Here is a 17848-nt window from a genome sequence, read left to right as displayed (position 1 = left end):
ACCATTCAATCTAGCAATCCTATTACTGGGTGTCTACCCAAAGGAAAAGAGGTCATTATATCAAAATGTATCTGCACACATATGTTTACTGCAGCATAACTCACAATTGCAAAGATATGGAACAAACCTAATTGCCAGTGATGAATGAGTAGATAAAGAAATACACCATGAAATACTACTCAGCCATAAAAAAGAGCAAAATAATATTTTTTGCAGCAATGTGGGTGGAGCTGGAGGACATTATTCTAAGTGGAATAACACAGGAATAGAAAAACCAAATTCTGTATGTTCTCACTTATAAGTGGTACCTAAGCTATGGGTACACAAAGGCATACAGAATGATAAAATGAACTATGGAGACTCAAGGAGGATGGTGAGACGGGATGAGGGATAAGAAACTATACAATGGGTACAATGTACACTACTTGGGTGACGGGTGCACTAAAATCTCAGAAGGAGGCACTAAAATCTCAGACTTCACCACTATACAATTCATCTATGTGACCAAAACCACTTGTACCCCAAAAGCTACTGAAATTTAAAAAGTAAATCCCAAAGGATTACTTTATAAACAGAATGCAACTTATTCCAACCCCATAAAATTAATCTGGCTACCTATACCCTAATTTTGAAGTCTTGTTTCCTTGCTCAGACACTGAATCTCAAGGAGTTATTTCATCCCGGTATATATCATTTTTTAATAGGACCAAATTTAGGTATTTAAAAAATATATATACAAAGAAAAAATATTTAATTTGTGATATATCTTTAGAAAGGGGAAATATATTCAAGTTGTTTGAAATTTGGAAACAAAGCTATTATTTTATAAGTTAAGTACAAATTAATGTAATCACTTAATGTAGCCATTTCTGATATCTATAGATTCATTATTTCTCTTGGTTAAGACCTGAGTTTCGGCCTGGTGGACATTATGTTAAGCAAAATAAGTCAAGTACAGAAAAACAAATGCCAATGTTCTCAGTCATATGTGGGAGCTAAAAAAATTTTTGAGCTCACAGAAGCAGAGAATAGAATTGTGGGTACAGACACTGGGAAGGGTAGGGGAAGGGGAGATGGGGGAGAGGTTGGTTACTGGATACAAAATTACAGCTAGATGGGAAAAATGTGTTCTGGTGTTCTATAGAACTCCAAGGTAAATTTGGTTAACTATAATTTACAGTATATATTCAAAAAGCCAAAAGAGAGGATTCTGAATGTTCCCAACACAAAGAAATAATACATGTCTGAGGTGATGGATATGCTAACTTCCCTAATTTGAACATTACACGTTGTACATGTGTATCAAAATATTACTCTGCATACCATAAATATGTTCAATTATTACATGTCAACTAAAAGCAATGAGGAAAAAAGAATAAACGAACAAAAAGCTAACCAAAAAACAAAAAAGAAGGGCTACCCAAAATAAATTGGGCAAGGAAATAAACAGGCAAAAACCAGAAAATGAATCTAGGTGCCAGCAAGTATATAAAAAGGTGCTAGAATTCCTGTGTAGTTAAGAAATTGCAAATCAGAATATACAATAATATATCACTTCATGCTTATGAGGCTAACAGAATTAAAAAGAATATAATACCTATTGCAGGTGCAGATGTGGGAAGAATGTACACTCACACATTGATGGTGGAAACACGAATTGCCACAGCTTTTTTGGAAATTAGTTTGGCAATATCTATTACAAATAAAACTACACAAAACTTCAAATTTGGAAATTTATCCCCTAGAGATAAAAACTTTGGCCTATTGGGACATCTATAAGAATATTTATTGCTGCATTGTTCATAGTGGCAAAAGAAAACAGAAGAGAAGGAACAAAATGAATACCCAGCATGGAGGAATAGGGGAATATTTTGTGATATACCCCTATCATGAAATACTATACAACCCTGAAAACAAACAATCCAGTTGATTGGGAGGGTTTCTGTGACATATTGTGAGCAAGAAATGTAAGATGTGTGTATTACACAATCTGTTTCTGGTCAAGTAAACTATTTATATGGAGGAAAATGTAGACGGATATATGCCAGATTGTTAATTAAGATTACAGGGGAGATGGGTTGGGTAATATGGGTAATGAGGAGAGAATAAGAAAGAGGTAAACAAAAAGGAAAAGAAGAAAGAGCAAGCATAGGCTCTGGATTTGAACAGTGTAAAAGTCTCTCTAAGAGATTTTCTTCACCTATAAGGAAAGAAAAGTAGAAACTTCTGCAGAGAGTTGAGTACCTGGTACGCAGTAAATTGTAATTGTTATTGTCAAAAAAAGGTAAGCCCATTGATTAATATGATTTTCAAATTTGGAACTCCCATAATTGGCTACTCTCATTCTTAGCTACCTTTTATCGTTTTACATGATTACATTTGCGTTATTTGAATATACAGATTTTTCTCCCACTTGATTGTACTTTCCTTTCAGGATGAAAGTCTTATTTTATTTTTATTTATTTATTTATTTATTTTATTAAGGGGTAAACAAGCTTTATCCCACATAATTGCCAATGCAGATATAATAAGTTAATTATAGAATAAGCAAATTAATATAATAAACAAATTGCAATAGGAAGGGGAGAAGGGAAAACAGATATATATATATATTTATACTCACCACACTATGGAAGATTCACCACCAGATAGGGAGGCAACAGCCTGAGCTCCTGAGTTGGCCACTTGTCCGTGCATGGATAAGGAGAGGTCTGATGAAGCTTCGGTGCAGTCTGGGACCCTAGCTCATATATATATATACACACTTCAAGTTCTAGGGTACGTGGGCACAACGTGCAGGTTTGTTACATAGGTATATATGTGCCACATTGGTTTGCTGCACCCATTAACTTGTCATTTATATTAGGTATTTCTCCTAATGCTATCCATCCTCCAGCCCCCCACCCCCAACAGGCCCCTGTGTGTGATGTTCCCCTTCCTGTGTCCAAGTGTTCTCATTGTTCAATTCCCACCTACGAATGAGAACATGCGGTGTTTGGTTTTCTGTCCTTGTGATAGTTTGCTCAGAATGATGGTTTCCAGCTTCATCCATGTCCCTGTGCATGAACTCATCATTTTTTATGGCTGCATAATATTCCATGGTGTATATGCGTCACATTTTCTTTTTTCTTTTTTTTCTTTCTTTTTTTTAAAATTTAATTTAATTTTAAGTTCTCGGATACGTGTGAAGAGCACACAGGTTTTTCTTTCTTTTTTAAAATTAAATTAAATTAAATTTTAAGTTCTGGGATGCGTGTGCAGGGCATGCAGGTTTTTATTTATTTATTTATTATTATACTTTAAGTTCTAGGGTACATGTGCACAACATGCAGGTTTGTTACATATGTATACATGTGCCATGTTGGTGTGCTGCACCCATTAACTCGTCATTTACATTAGGTATATCTCCTAATGCTATCCCTCCCCTCTCCCCTCACCCCACAACAGGCCCTGGTGTGTGATATTCCCCTTCCTGTGTCCAAGTGTTCTTATTGTTCAATTCCTACCTATGAGTGAGAACACGTGGTGTTTGGTTTTCTGTCCTTGCAATAGTTTGCTCAGAATGATGGTTTCCAGCTGCATCCATGTCCCTACAAAGGACATGAACCCATCCTTTTTTATGCCTGCATAGTATTCCATGCTGTATATGTGCCACATTTCCTTAATCCAGTCTATCATTGATGGACATTTGGGTTGGTTCCAAGTCTTTGCTATTGTGAATAGTGCCGCAATAAACATATGTGTGCATGTGTCTTTATAGCAGCATGATTTATCATCCTTTGGGTATATACCCAGTAATGGGATGGCTGGGTCATATGGTACTTCTAGTTCTAGATCCATGAGGAATCGTCATACTGTCTTCCACAATGGTTGAACTAGTTTACTCTCCCATCAACAGTGTAAAAGCATTTCTATTTCTCCACATCCTTTCCAGCACCTGTTGTTTCCTGACTTTTTAATGATCACCATTCTAACTGGTGTGAGATGGTATCTCATTGTCGTTTTGATTTGCATTTCTCTGACGGCCAGTGATGATGAGCATTTTTTCATGTGTCTGTAGGCTGCATAAATGTCTTCTTTTGAGAAGTGTGTGTTCATATCCTGTGCCCATTTTTTGATGGGGTTGTTTGTTTTTTTCTTGTAAATTTGTTTGAGTTCTTTGTAGATTCTAGATATTAGCCCTTTGTCAGATGAGTAGATTGCAAACATCTTCTCCCATTCTGTAGGTTGCCTGTTCACTCTGATGGTAGTTTCTTTTGCTGTGCAGAAGCTCTTTAGTTTAATTAGAGCCCATTTGTCTATTTTGGCTTTTGTTGCCATTGCTTTTGGTGTTTTAGACATGAAGTCCTTGCCCATACCTATGTCTTGAATGGTATTGCCTAGGTTTTCTTCTAGGATTTTTATGTTTTTAGTTCTAACATTTAAGTCTTCAATTCATCTGGAATTAATTTTTGTATAAGGTGTAAGGAAGGGATCCAGTTTCAGCTTTCTACATATGGCTAGCCAATTTTCCCAGCATCATTTAGTAAATAGGGAGTCCTTTCCCCATTTCTTGTTTTTGTCAGGTTTGTCAAAGATCAGATGGTCGTAGATGTGTACTATTATTTCTGAGGGCTCTCTTCTGTTCCATTGGTCTATATCTCTGTTTTGGTACCAGTACAATGCTGTTTTGGTTACTGTAGCCTTGTAGTATAGTTTGAAGTCAGGTAGGATGATGCCTCCAGCTTCATTCTTTTGGCTTAGGATTGTCTTGGCAATGCGGGCTCCTTTTTGGTCCCATATGAACTTTAAAGTAGTTTTTCCAATTCTGTGAAGAAAGTCATTGGTAGCTTAATGGGGATGGCATTGAATCTATAAATAACATTGGGCAGTATGGCCGTTTTCACGATATTGATTCTTCCTGTCCATGAGCATGGAATGTTCTTCCATTTGTTTGTGTCCTCTTTTATTTCATCGAGCAGCAGTTTGTAGTTCTCCTTGAAGAGGACCGTCCCATGTAAGTTGGATGTAAGTTGGATTCCTAGGTATTTTATTCTCTTTGAAGCAATTGTGAATGGGAGTTCACTCATGATTTGGTTCTCTGTTTGTCTGTTATTGGTGTATAAGAATGCTTGTGATTTTTGCACATTGATTTTGTATCCTGAGACTTTGCTGAAGTTGCTTATCAGCTTAAGGAGATTTTGGGTTGAGACGATGGGGTTTTCTAAATATACAATCATGTCATCTGCAAACAGGGACAATTTGACTTCCTCTTTTCCTAGTTGAATACCCTTTATTTCTTTCTCCTGCCTGATTGCCCTGGCCAGAACTTCCAACACTTGAATAGGACTGGTGAGAGAGGGCATCCCTGTCTTGTGGCAGTTTTCAAAGGGAATGCTCCAGTTTTTGCCCATTCAGTATGATATTGGCTGTGGATTTGTCATAAATAGCTCTTACTATTTTGAGATACGTTCCATCAATACCTAGTTTATTGAGAGTTTTTAGCATGAGGGGGTGTTGAATTTTGTCAAAGGCCTTTTCTGCATCTATTGAGATAATCTTGTGGTTTTTGTCATTGGTTCTCTTTATCTGATAGATTAATTGATTTCTGTATGGTGACCCTGTGCATCCCAGTGATGAAGCCCACTTGATCATGGTGGACAGCTTTTTGATGTGCTGCTGGATTCAGTTTGTCAATATTTTATTGAGGATTTTTGCATCAATGTTCATCAGGGATATTGGTCTAAAATTCTCTTTTTTTTGTTGTGTCTCTGCCAAGCTTTGGTATCAGAGTGATCCTTGGCCCATAAAATGAGTTAGGGAAGATTCCCTCTTTTTCTATTGATTGGAATAGTTTCAGAAGGAATGGTACCAGCTCCTCTTTGTACCTCTGGTAGAATTCGGCTGTGAATCCATCTGGTCCTGGAGTTTTTTTGGTTGGTAAGCTATTAATTATATGCCTCAATTTCAGAGCCTGTTATTTGTCTATTCAGGGATTCAACTTCTTCCTTTAGTCCTGGGAGGATAGATGTGTCCAGGAATTTATCCATTTCTTCTAGATTTTCTAGTTCATTTGCGTAGAAGTGTTTATAGTATTCTCTGATGGTAGTTTGTATTTCTGTGGGATCGGTGGTGATATCCCCTTTATCGTTTTTTTTTATTGTGTCTGTTGATTCTTCTCTCTTCTCTTCTTTATTAGTCTTCCTAGTGGTCTATCAATTTTGTTGATCTCTTCAAGAAACCAGCTCCTGGATTCATTGATTTTTTTGAATTTTTTTTGTGTCTCTATCTCCTTCAGTTCTGCTCTGATCTTAGTTATTTCATGTCTTCTGCTAGCTTTTGAATGTGTTTGCTCTTGTTTCTCTAGTTCTTTTAATTGTGATGTTACGGTGTCAATTTTAGATCTTTCCTGCTTTCTCTTGTGGTCATTTAGTGCTTAAATTTCCCTCTACACACTGCTTTAAATGTGTCCCAGAGATTCTGGTACATTGTGTCTTTGTTCTCATTGGTTTCAATGAATATCTTTATTTCTGCCTCATTTTGTTATTTACCCAGTAGTCATTCAGGAGCAAGTTGTTCAGTTTCCATGTAGTTGTGCAGTTTTGATTTAGTTTCTTAATCCTGAGTTCTAATTTGATTGCACTGTGGTCTGAGAGACAGTTTGTTGTGGTTTCTGTTCTTTTACATTTGCTGAGGGGTGCTTTATTCTGTTGATTTGGGGTGGAGAGTTCTGTAGATGTCTATTAGGTCTACTTGGTGCAGAGCTGAATTCAAGTACTGCATATCCTTTCTAACCTTTTGTTTCATTGTTCTGTCTAATATTGACAGTTGGGTGTTAAAATCTCCTGTTATTGTGTGGGAGTCTAAGTCTCTTTGTAGGTCTCTAAGGACTTGATTTATGAATCTGGGTGCTCCTGTACTGGGTGCATATATATTTAAGATAGTTAGCTCTTCTTGTTGAATTGATCCCTTTACCATTATGTAATGGCCTTCTTTGTCTCTTTTGATCTTTGTTGATTTAAAGTCTGTTTTATCAGAGACTAGGATTGCAACCCCTGCTTTTATTTTCTTTCCATTTGCTTGTTAGGTCTTCCTCCATCCCTTTATTTTGAGCCTATGTGTGTCTCTGCATGTGAGATGGGCCTCCTGAATACAGCACACTGATGGGTCTTGACTCTTTTTCCAATTTTCCAGTCTGTGTCTTTTAATTGGGGCATTTAACCCATTTACATTTAAGGTTAATATGGTTATGTGTGAATTTGATCCTATCATTATGATGTTAACTGGTTATTTTTCCCATTAATTGATGCAGTTTCTTCCTAGCATCGATGGTCTTTACAATTTGGCATGTTTTTGTAGTGACTGGTACCAGTTGTTCCTTTCCATGTTTAGTGCTTCCTTCAGGAGCTCTTGTAAGGCAGGCCTGGTGGTGACAAAATCAGTATTTGTTTGTCTGTAAAGGATTTTATTTCTCCTTCACTTTTGAAGCTTCATTTGGCTGTATATGAAATTCTGAGTTGAAAATTCTTTTAGGAATGTTGAATATTGGCCCCCCTCTCTTCTTGCTTGTAGAGTTTCTGCTGAGAGATCCACTGTTAGTCTGATGGGCTTCCCTTTGTGGGTAACCCGACCTTTCTCTCAGGCTACCCTTAACATTTTTTCCTTCATTTCAACCTTGGTGAGTTTGACAATTATGTTTCTTTGGGTTGCTCTTCTCGAGGAGTATCTTTGTAGTGTTATCTCTATTTCCTGGATTTCAGTGTTGGCCTGTCTTGCTAGGTTGGGGAAGTTCTCCTGGATAATATCCTGAGGAGTGTTTTCCAGCTTGGTTCCATTCTCCCCATCACTTTCAGGTACACCAATCAAAGGTAGATTTGGTCTTTTCAGATAATCCCATATTTCTTGGAGGCTTTGTTCATTTCTTTTTACTCTTTTTTCTCTAAACTTCTCTTCTCACTTTATTTCATTCTTTCGATATTCAATCACTGATACCCTTTCTTCCACTTGATTGAATCGGCTACTGAAGCTTGTGCATGCATCACATAGTTCTCATGCCATGGTTTACAGCTCCAGTAGGTCATTTAAGGTCTTTTCCACACTATTCTAGTTAGCCATTCGTCTAATCTTTTTTCAAGGTTTTTAGCTTCCTTACAATGGGTTTGAACATCCTCCTTTAGCTTGGAGAAGTTTGTTATTACCGACCTTCTGAAGCCTTCTTCTGTCAAGTCGTCAAAGTCATTCTCCATCCAGCTTTGTTCCGTTGCTTGTGAGGAGCTGCGATCCTTTGGAGGAGAAAAGGCACTCTGGTTTTTAGAATTTTTGGCTCTTCTGCTGTGGTTTCTCCCTATCTTTGTGGTTTTTATTTACCTTTGGTTTTTGATGTTGGTGACCTACAGATGGGATTTTCGTGTGGATGTCCTTTTTGTTGATGTTGATGCTATTCCTTTCTGTTTGTTAGTTTTCCTTCTAACAATCAGGTCCCTCAGCTGCAGGTCTGTTGGGGTTTGCTGGAGGTCCACTCCAGAACCTGTTTGCCTGGGTATCACCAGCGGGGGCTCAGTTGGAAATGCAGAAATCACCCGTCTTCTGTGTCGATCACGCTGGGAGCTGCAGACCAGAGCTCTTCCTATTTGGCCATCTTGGAACAGGAATCTCTTATTTTAATTTTAATAACTTACATGCGTTGGATGCTTACTCAGTACCAGGCACTATGGTAAGCATTTACAATGATTATTTAATTCTTGCAGCAGCCCTATGAGGTTAGGGATTTTCTTTGACACTTATTTGAAATATATGAACATTTAGGATTAAAGCACTAATATAATTTGCCCAAAGACACACATCTAGAATTCAGACCTGGGCTGTCCAATATCAAATCCATAATGTTATCAGCTATGATAAATTGATGGGGATATTAATGAGAATAATAACTCTAACCCATTGATAGGTTAAAGGTAGATAGATAGCTAGAGGTAGAAGGCGAGGGAATGAGAGCTACAGCAAGAGAGCAAGAGAGAAAAAAAAGGGCCAATGTGTATAGATAATGAAGTTATCTATACTGACAGAGAATATATTTAGAAAAATAAATATACTAATTTATAAAAAATGAAATGATGTTATTTCTTTTAAAACATGGCTAAACTGAAAAATTGTTATATAGCCATAGCTTATAAGTATCATCTATCTATCATCTGTGTACCTTACTGACACAAACATATGTTTCACAAATAGAGAAAGGTATGGCAAGTACCATACTTACTGTATGGACAGTAAGTTACTAACAGTGGTTATTTTTAAATGGGACTAGTGTGGTTTTTCTTTTTCTTTTTTTTACTTACTTTTTCTGAGTAAATACCATGGATATGTATTGAAAGTTATAGGAAGAAAAATATAATAGAAGATGTTTTTAATTTAAAGAGCCATCAAAATTAAATATAATCCTTCCTTCTGGCAGAGAAATTTAGGACTACCCCTGGGGAAGTCATAGTTAGGGCTGGCACTGGGAGATTAGGTCACACGACTTAAAAATATGCAAAAAATTTCAGCAGAGAAGATAATATTTCAATGCAATATTTTTAAAAATCAAAATTAATACCAAAAACACCTGATAAAAAGTGTTGAAATTTTAAATAAAGGTAGGATAAGACAGGTTTGAGGGTAAGGTGAGATGAGTTGTGCATCTATAGGGCTGGATCCTGTGTTTATGATTCACACTGACAGCAGCAATTTCCATAAATTTTGTTTCTCTATGCCAAGAACATTGCCTGCACAATTAACTCTCCAGGAATAAGTCTTTGGCTCTACTTGGCTCTAGGATGTTTACTAATGTATCAAAAAGAATATTACACTGAATTTCCAGTAGCTCTGTCCTTGAATGAATGAAGGTGTTTCAGAACTGACTGTGTAATAACAGACTTGACTAGTCATTTTTAGAATGTATAAGATATTTATCCTCGAACATTTTTTTTCTATGAGAATCTCCTATATAATAGTTTTGTGCATCATAATTTCTTGTGAAAGGATAGAACAAGAGGAATTAAAAAAATTAAAAAGTGTTTGATTTTACTGAGTGAGAGGCTTAACCAACAAACATTTATTTCCTGCAGTTCTAGAGGCTAGAGCAGTATATATTGAAATGGTCTTCATCAGTGAGTCAATTTTTAGTCTGTCTTTTTGGTAGTTTTAAATGGAGAGGATAAAACAGACCCCAATGCCTGTGTTTCTCAGGGAAACATATTTAACAGCTTTTGAGTAGCAGAGATTTCTAATCTTTAGAGAGAAGTCAGTATGGTGCTCCTTTAGAGCTGCTTTCTGATGCAAAGAAAAGAACCTTGAATCACCCACATTTCATTTAGAAGGAAGAAAGGTGAAGGAAAAAACTCATGACAGAGGAGAGAATTAATATTTTAAGGATAGTTTTTAGATTCATTGTTTTTGGATCAGAACTGTATGAAATTTTTCTCCAGCTATATTAGCATGAAGGTGTTTATATTCCTGAAAAGATATAGGTTATTTTGGGATAGTCATTTTCTTTTCCTTTTTAAATTTTCTTTTCTTTTTTCTCTTTTGCCTCAAAAAAAGCCTTTCAAAATGTCGTCCTTCTCACTCCCTAGTAGAGAATTTGTGAGTAATTTATTCAGAGTTACTTCTCTTCTCTGAGCGAACCCACACCAAAAATAATGTATCTTGGGCTATGTTTACATAATATTAGAATAAGAAAAAAGTGAAAAATACTGCAACTACCCTCATGCCAACAAGAACAAAGAATTCTTGATTAGAAAGTTGCTGAAATCCCTTTCCTATAATAAAATAAAAATCTGGATTTATTTTAGTAATGTTTTTCACAACTCACTATTCCCCTGATAATCTAATCAGCAGTGTCAGACTGCCAGTTTAGTAATCCAAAGGTTATTTCCATTAATTAGTTTTACATCCGGATGGCTTGACTCTCTTGCTGCCATATGAAAACTAACAGAGATGAATATGTTGTGCTTAACAAAATAAATAACTCTGCTGTGTTTGAAAAATAGAGTAAATTTGTCTTCTTTCTTTCAGTGGCAGATGCAAGATGACAGCTAAATGAGTGATCAGTCCATTTCAGAAAAAAATGTATATCAATACTGCCAATCATTGCCATTGAACACACATACGTAATTTGATAGGCTAACATACTTCTATAGGCAAGTGATATAAAAGCTACTAAAATTATGGTAATCTCCATCTATGGTGAGAAACTTTGAGACTCTGATCATTTACTTATGTAAGCACTGGAGGTATTTACAAATTACTTCCTGGGGAAAGTTTTGGCCTTGCCGTTGGTCACTTTCTCATTTATCTTCTATTCTGTACCATTTCCTTGGTGGCATCCTCAACTTTCCTCCGGTCCGGTGACTGTTACAGCCACAGAGAATGCCATAACATCCAGGTCCCCTCAGCTATTGAGAACGTGTGCACTCTCCTGCTCAACTTTCACTTATCCAACACAAATTTGTTGCAAGTCTATTGTTTTGATCAGTTCAGGCTGTTTTAACAGAATACTGAGTGAGAGGCTTAACCAACAAACATTTATTTCTTGCAGTTCTGGAGGCTAGTAAATCCAAGATCAAGGTGCCTGTCTCTCAGGTGTCTGGTGAGGGCCTGCTTCATGGTTGCAGACATTTGTCTTCTCATTGTGTTCTCACAAGACCAAAAGAGAAATCATCCCTCTTGTGTTTTTCCAGTAAGCCCAATAATGAGGGCTCTACCATCATGACTTAATAATCTCCCAAAGACCCCACCTCCTAATACTATCACATTGGGGGTTAGGATTTTAACATGTAATTTTTGGAGAACACACAAACATTCAGTCCCTAACACCTACATGTACCAGGATCTATGCTGGGGACTAAGGCTACGTGGGTGAACAAATGACTGTTAAGATCTTCTTTGAAAGAAATAAAACTTATAGAGAATTTATGGGAAGGTATACAGGCCGTGTGCTCTTCCACATTAGTGGCTCCAAATCTTTTTGAAAAAACTTTTTAGTCACAGACCTCTGAGAATTGGATAAATCTAAATAAGTATTGTTCCCTGAAAAATTCAGATCTGCACAAACATAATTGAATTTTGTGTTCAATTTATATGTATATGTATATTTTTCTGCAGAGGGATGGATGACTGTGGACTCCAGGTCATGAAACTCTATTATAGCTGTTCTCATTTCCATTCACTTAGGAGCAGACCACTTGGCCCTTAGGCCTTTTTTACTTCCAATGAAATTGGAACTGAACTACTCTAAGGTGTTTTGCTAGTTATGAGATATTACAGTTTTGATGGACATTGACAATCCACCCTGGAAACTGATGCTAATATTTACTATAAGGACATTTTAAAATAATGTGCTCATTGTAGTTAAACTTGTTTTATGAGGAGCACAACATACATTTTTTTTTCAGAACTAATCTGAAGAAAATTTGCTTTTGGTGCAACTGGATTGCTTTTATTTTTAAATTATGGACATGGTAAAATTATTTGTTATCCTTTTTGGATTGTTTGCTGAAAAGCACGAAGACAAATTTGTGATGCATCTCTACCAATTGTTCTGTTTTTATTTTTATCTCCTAACTTTATACTTCATAATTTTAAGAAACAATTTAAATCAAATTTGTTGACTTTGAAAGATGTCTGTGATATAATGTTAGGTGAAAATGAGTTACTGAGTAATGCAGAGGGTAGGATACCATATTTTGGGAAAACCCCTTTCATATATTTCATTATGAGGATAGAGATAAATTATACACATTGATTATCAAGGGAGAGGGTTACAACTGAAGGAGGATATGGAGAGACTACTAACTTTTTGTCACTTTGATATTCAATTTATGACAATAAGCACATATTATTTGGTAATTTAGAGAGTACCCTTTCCAAACCATCTCCACTCTCAAATGAATTAGAATTCCTGTCCTTCTAGTAAGGAAGACAAATGTGTCAACCAGCAATTACAATGTAATGGGATAGGTGGAGTGGCAGGAATAGATGTGTCCAGAAAAGTACTCATGGGAGAGTAGTTAACTTAGGGAGATGTCACAGAGGAAAACAAACTCTTGAAGAATGAATAGCAGCTTGCTAAGCACATCAGTGGAGAGAGGGCATTCCTGGAATGGAAAGAAGTGTGTCATGGAGGCAAGGAACAGTATAGGTGTCTGGAGATCTGAGCAGGCCATGCTGTCTCATTGACTGAAACAGCCAGGCCCTCAAGCCACTAGTTATCCTCAACTGATCCTTAAAAACTAAGATTAAATTGTATTTCCCTGGCAAGACAACTTGGACTTCTTCACCCTCTCAGATGTGGTTCAGGTAACACTATTCTGGTAACTTATATTACCTAAAACCTACCTGATCAATAAGGAAATAAGTTGATTAGGGCTTGAATATGTAGTCTCCCCATTCCTTCTACCACACCGTCACCTACCCTGATGCTGAAGTTTTAATTGCAAAATTCTTCATATGCCATCTTTTCCGAATCTGAGTTGGAAGACTAACTCAGTGAAGAGTGTACAATGGAACGACAACCCAAATATTTGCGTTTAAAACTCCTGCAAAATACTAATTAGACAGTCATGACATAGCACTGAAAACTTACTTGCCTACTTTTCCTACAATAAAAACTCTCGTTTTAGGAAACAAAGTTGATCCAAAAATGGCATTGTGGTTTGCCATGAGTGTGAACCCACACTGGCGTATGCATGAACGTTTGGCATTTCCTCCTGGAATGCTTGGACCTCTTAACCCTGCTCTTTGTCCTGCCAAGAGAACTTTCAGCTGCAACAGGGCTGATGTGATCAGCACAAAGGGAGAAGGAGCCTGTGTCCCAACAGAAGATAAGGACAGGGATGGACGGTTTCTCTGGACTTCCTGTATGTGGACACGGCATGTGATTTCCGCCCTGCCTGGTGTCTTTAGAGTTCCATCAGCAGGACGTCAGTTGAGGGTCACCTCAGCAGCAGCCAGTCCCAGACCTCCTCTGCCATCTGAAGCCAATAATGAACTCCATCAAGCCCTCTTGGTTTGCTGTGGGTTAAAGGAATAGTTATATCACAAGCACAGCCTGGCCAATACATAAATGACTGGTACCGTTTCGAGTAAAAGGTCCTAATACTACAGATACTAAAAAAGTGATTGAGTCAGGGAAAGTAACTAAATGGCAGGGAGCATGGAAGACACACACATTTGTCTATTATTTCTTTAACCAAGCACTAGGCTTTTTCTCTCCATCACAGAATTGGACCCTAGAGCCTACATGTTTATAGCAGTGAGGATGCCCTGAGGAGTGTTCAGGAATTCTGACCAGCAGTAGACAGAACATTCAGCATTGCATTAGCACCCCTATTGTCACAATAGGTTAAACCTAGTATATTATCTTATTTTCTTGTATAAGAGACGTGGTTGTGATTGTTACTTTTGCTTTCAGAAGAAGATAATAACAAAAAACCATTGTGTGTGTGTGAGAGAGAGAGAGAAACTGGAAGATAAGGATCTAAAATCCCTCATCCCAGTGTTCTCAACTCTGGCTGCACTTGGGTAGAATCACCTAGGTAGCTTGTTAAACACATACGGGCCTGGGTCCCAGGTCCAGGAGATTCAGATTTATAGCTGGGGCTAAGAATGACTGCTGGGGTTAGTGAGAAAACCTGTTGAAAAGCCACCCCAGGGGTGTACTGATTTTTTTTCTTTGTTAAGAAGATCTGTGAAGGAAGCAAGGGGTAGCTTGGTGTAGTGGAAATATCACTGGATTTGAACTTGGAAGACTTGAACCTCCTTCTACCGCCTCCTAACTAGCCATGTAATCTTGGACCATTCTGAGCTCAGTTATTTCTTCGATAAAATGACAATATTAGTGCTTAAATGGAAGAATACGGTCATCAAAGGGGATGATGTACGTGGAACTGCCTTGTCAACAGAAATGCACTCTGCTAATGCCCAAAAGCAAAAGGATGTGAAGAGGGAGCAGAGATGAGGGTGATTCTGCCACACAACGAGGAGCACCAGGAGCTGCCAGGAGCTGACAGAGGCAAGCTAAGCTTCCCCTTAGAGTCTTCGGAGTGCCTTTGGAGGGAGAGTAGCCCTGGAACACCTTAATTGTAGACATTGGCCTTCTGGAGTTGTGAGAGGTTTATGGTAATTTGGATGGCAGTCCGAGGGCATGAGTACAGATTTTGCTAAGAGAGGCTTTAGGAGAGAAAGCAGGCAGTGTAGACTGACCGTCCCCACAGCGCAGGCTGCCTTGGGGTCTGACTTCTTACTTCTCTCAGTTCTATTTTTGAATTCAGAGTTTCCTGATTGCCATGGAACAAGAGCTAGAGCTCTTGTGTTGAGTTGCACTTGGGGGTGAGCACAGGGTGAAATGGGGAGGGGTAGGGTAGGCACAGATGTATTATGGGGGGTTCATCTGTAATTCAGAAATTTCTTGAGATGTGGAGGAATTGAAGGAAACACAGGCATAAGAACTATCCAGGTCTGGTGAAGTTTGGTTCTTGCTTAATTGTAAAACTGAAAACTAATTAAAAATCGCCATTGGGAATATCATTTGCCTCAAATAGTTAGTATAATAAAGTCCTCAAAAAGTTTCCTATAATCATCATGTTTGCAGTATTGATTTACTTAGTAAATTATTTTGTAGAGAGAATACAAACTTCGGTTCCAACCTGGTTAATTTATGGGAGTCTAATTTAGTTGCTTCTAAATTATTGACACTTTATTGTAAACAATGCAAATTGCATATTTGCTTTTATGCTTGCACTCAACTTTATTGTAGGTCATATAAATAGAATAAATTAAGAGAAAATATCTTGGGACAAATAATTATATGCTTAGCTATAGTGGTGGTTTGTGAGTAGCCTAAAGAGTCATTTTTGCTGATCTGAGATTTTTAAATTCGTCTGTATCATTTATGGAAAATTTTAAAATGTTGAGTTATTTTATTTTTAGATGCTTTCTGTGTTGTCAGTGATTACATTTTTTTAAAAGCAGACATCCTAAATGAATAAAAGTAAGCAGAACATTCCCAGAAAACTGAAGCCCTCCTTCTTTCTATTTCACTGTAGCATTCTATGAACAGCTATAAGCATTTAGAGGCTATCTCTAAAATTCAAATAGTCCTTTGGTTTCATTTGAGGCATCAAGTGCAGAAAGAAGAAATTCTAGCACTCTTTCCCATGTTTATGTAGAAGCTTTAATATCTCTTTGCAAGGGGAAGAGTCTAAATGAGTTCATGAAGGGTTTACTCTTATTGTGACATTTAAAATACATTATGACAATTCCTCTTTGTTTCCTGTAGTAACGTAAGCTTCGTCATCTTGTTTCTATTTTATTTTATTGCCCTGGGTATTCCATTTGTTTTTTTGACACATGACAACTTTTTTAGTATGGTCCTACTGGATTGCTAAATTTAAAGCTGAGCTGTGTGAGTTAAAATTATTGTTGATAGAGTGGGTAATAGGTAGATGAGAAAGAGAGAGAGAGAGAGAGAGAGAGAGAGAGGCATAAGGATCGAGGCTCTTTTTTGATGGTTTAAAATCTTCAGATTTTTAACAAACTGAATCAGGTAATGTAGTCTCTATTATGAGGGCTGCTCATTAGTTACTCTGTTCACTTTATTGATTCTATTTATTTACCTGATAAGACAAAGAAGATAAAATGCAGTACTACTCATTGAACGTGCTTTATAAACATTGAGCTCAGCTGTAGCATGTGGCTCAAGGTTCATTAATCAATCTGGAAAATATTGATTAAACCTCAGACTTCTCACTTTTTAGAATCAACAACCCAAAATGAGGCCTAGATATGCTAAGAAGGCCTATTGTTGGTGAGAGATTGTGAGACAAATGCCTTGTATCATTTGAAGTCAGGATCACCAGAGAACCCGGGAATGTCATTGTAGATTAAAGACTAGCATTTTCTGGGAATGAGTTAGAAAATTTAATTTCTACAAGTCTTTGGAACAAGATTTTAAACAGTTGTGCAAAAAAGTTGTGCACACTGTTAAATCTGCATTATAAATGTAAGTGTTCTTACAAGGTCTTATAAAGCAATGAAACATTTGAATGCCTTAAGGAAAATATCTTTTTGCAGAGAGGCCTATAGACTCAGTTGACCTTAATAAGCAACTCCATAGAGACAGATTGTAGGAAAATTGGAGGTAAGGTAGTGACGCCTGCTGGATACTTGCTTAAGCCTTCTAACTTGGATGGATGGTTGGCAGCTGTCTCTGGCTCTGCCAGGTGCTGGGGTTGTGGTAGGTGACAGTGGGATCAGAGCTAAGAGAGTGCTACAGGTTGCACTGAGGTCGATTGCCTTCAGAGGACCAACTAGCTTAATAGCCATGTTTACATTCCAGACAGGCCAGACTCCTTTTACTGAGTTCATCGTCTGTGAGACTGCTCATTCTGCTTCTCCAATTTACAGTGGTTCATCTCAACGTACGATTGCTGGATCACCAGCATGAGCTATTTTGGGAATTTGATAAAAATGCAAATTATTGGGCCCCAACTTCTGATCTACTGAATCAGAAGCTCTGAGTTGAGCCCAGAAATTTGTGTTTTAACAAGTTCTCATGGTGATTTTGATCCATGCTGGAGTTTGGGAACCCTGGATTTATATTATTCTCTCTCTCAATTTACTTTCGAGATCTAGATAAGTCTTTTATTTTTCTTAGAAGCCTCTCAGATATATTATACAGCATCTAGCAAATACCTAGTGCGTAAGAAGTGCTTGATAGTTTTTCTATGAACATTAAACACTTCTGTACAGTTTCTGCGGAAAAGGAGAGTGTCTTGGTTCTACTCTTTGGCACCCCCTGCCCCAGCCTTGGTGCCTCTGATTGCCTCTG

Source organism: Theropithecus gelada, chromosome 7b, assembly GCF_003255815.1.
Source record: "Theropithecus gelada isolate Dixy chromosome 7b, Tgel_1.0, whole genome shotgun sequence".
Taxonomy (NCBI): domain Eukaryota; kingdom Metazoa; phylum Chordata; class Mammalia; order Primates; family Cercopithecidae; genus Theropithecus; species Theropithecus gelada.
Note: the sequence above shows the minus strand (reverse complement) of the source record.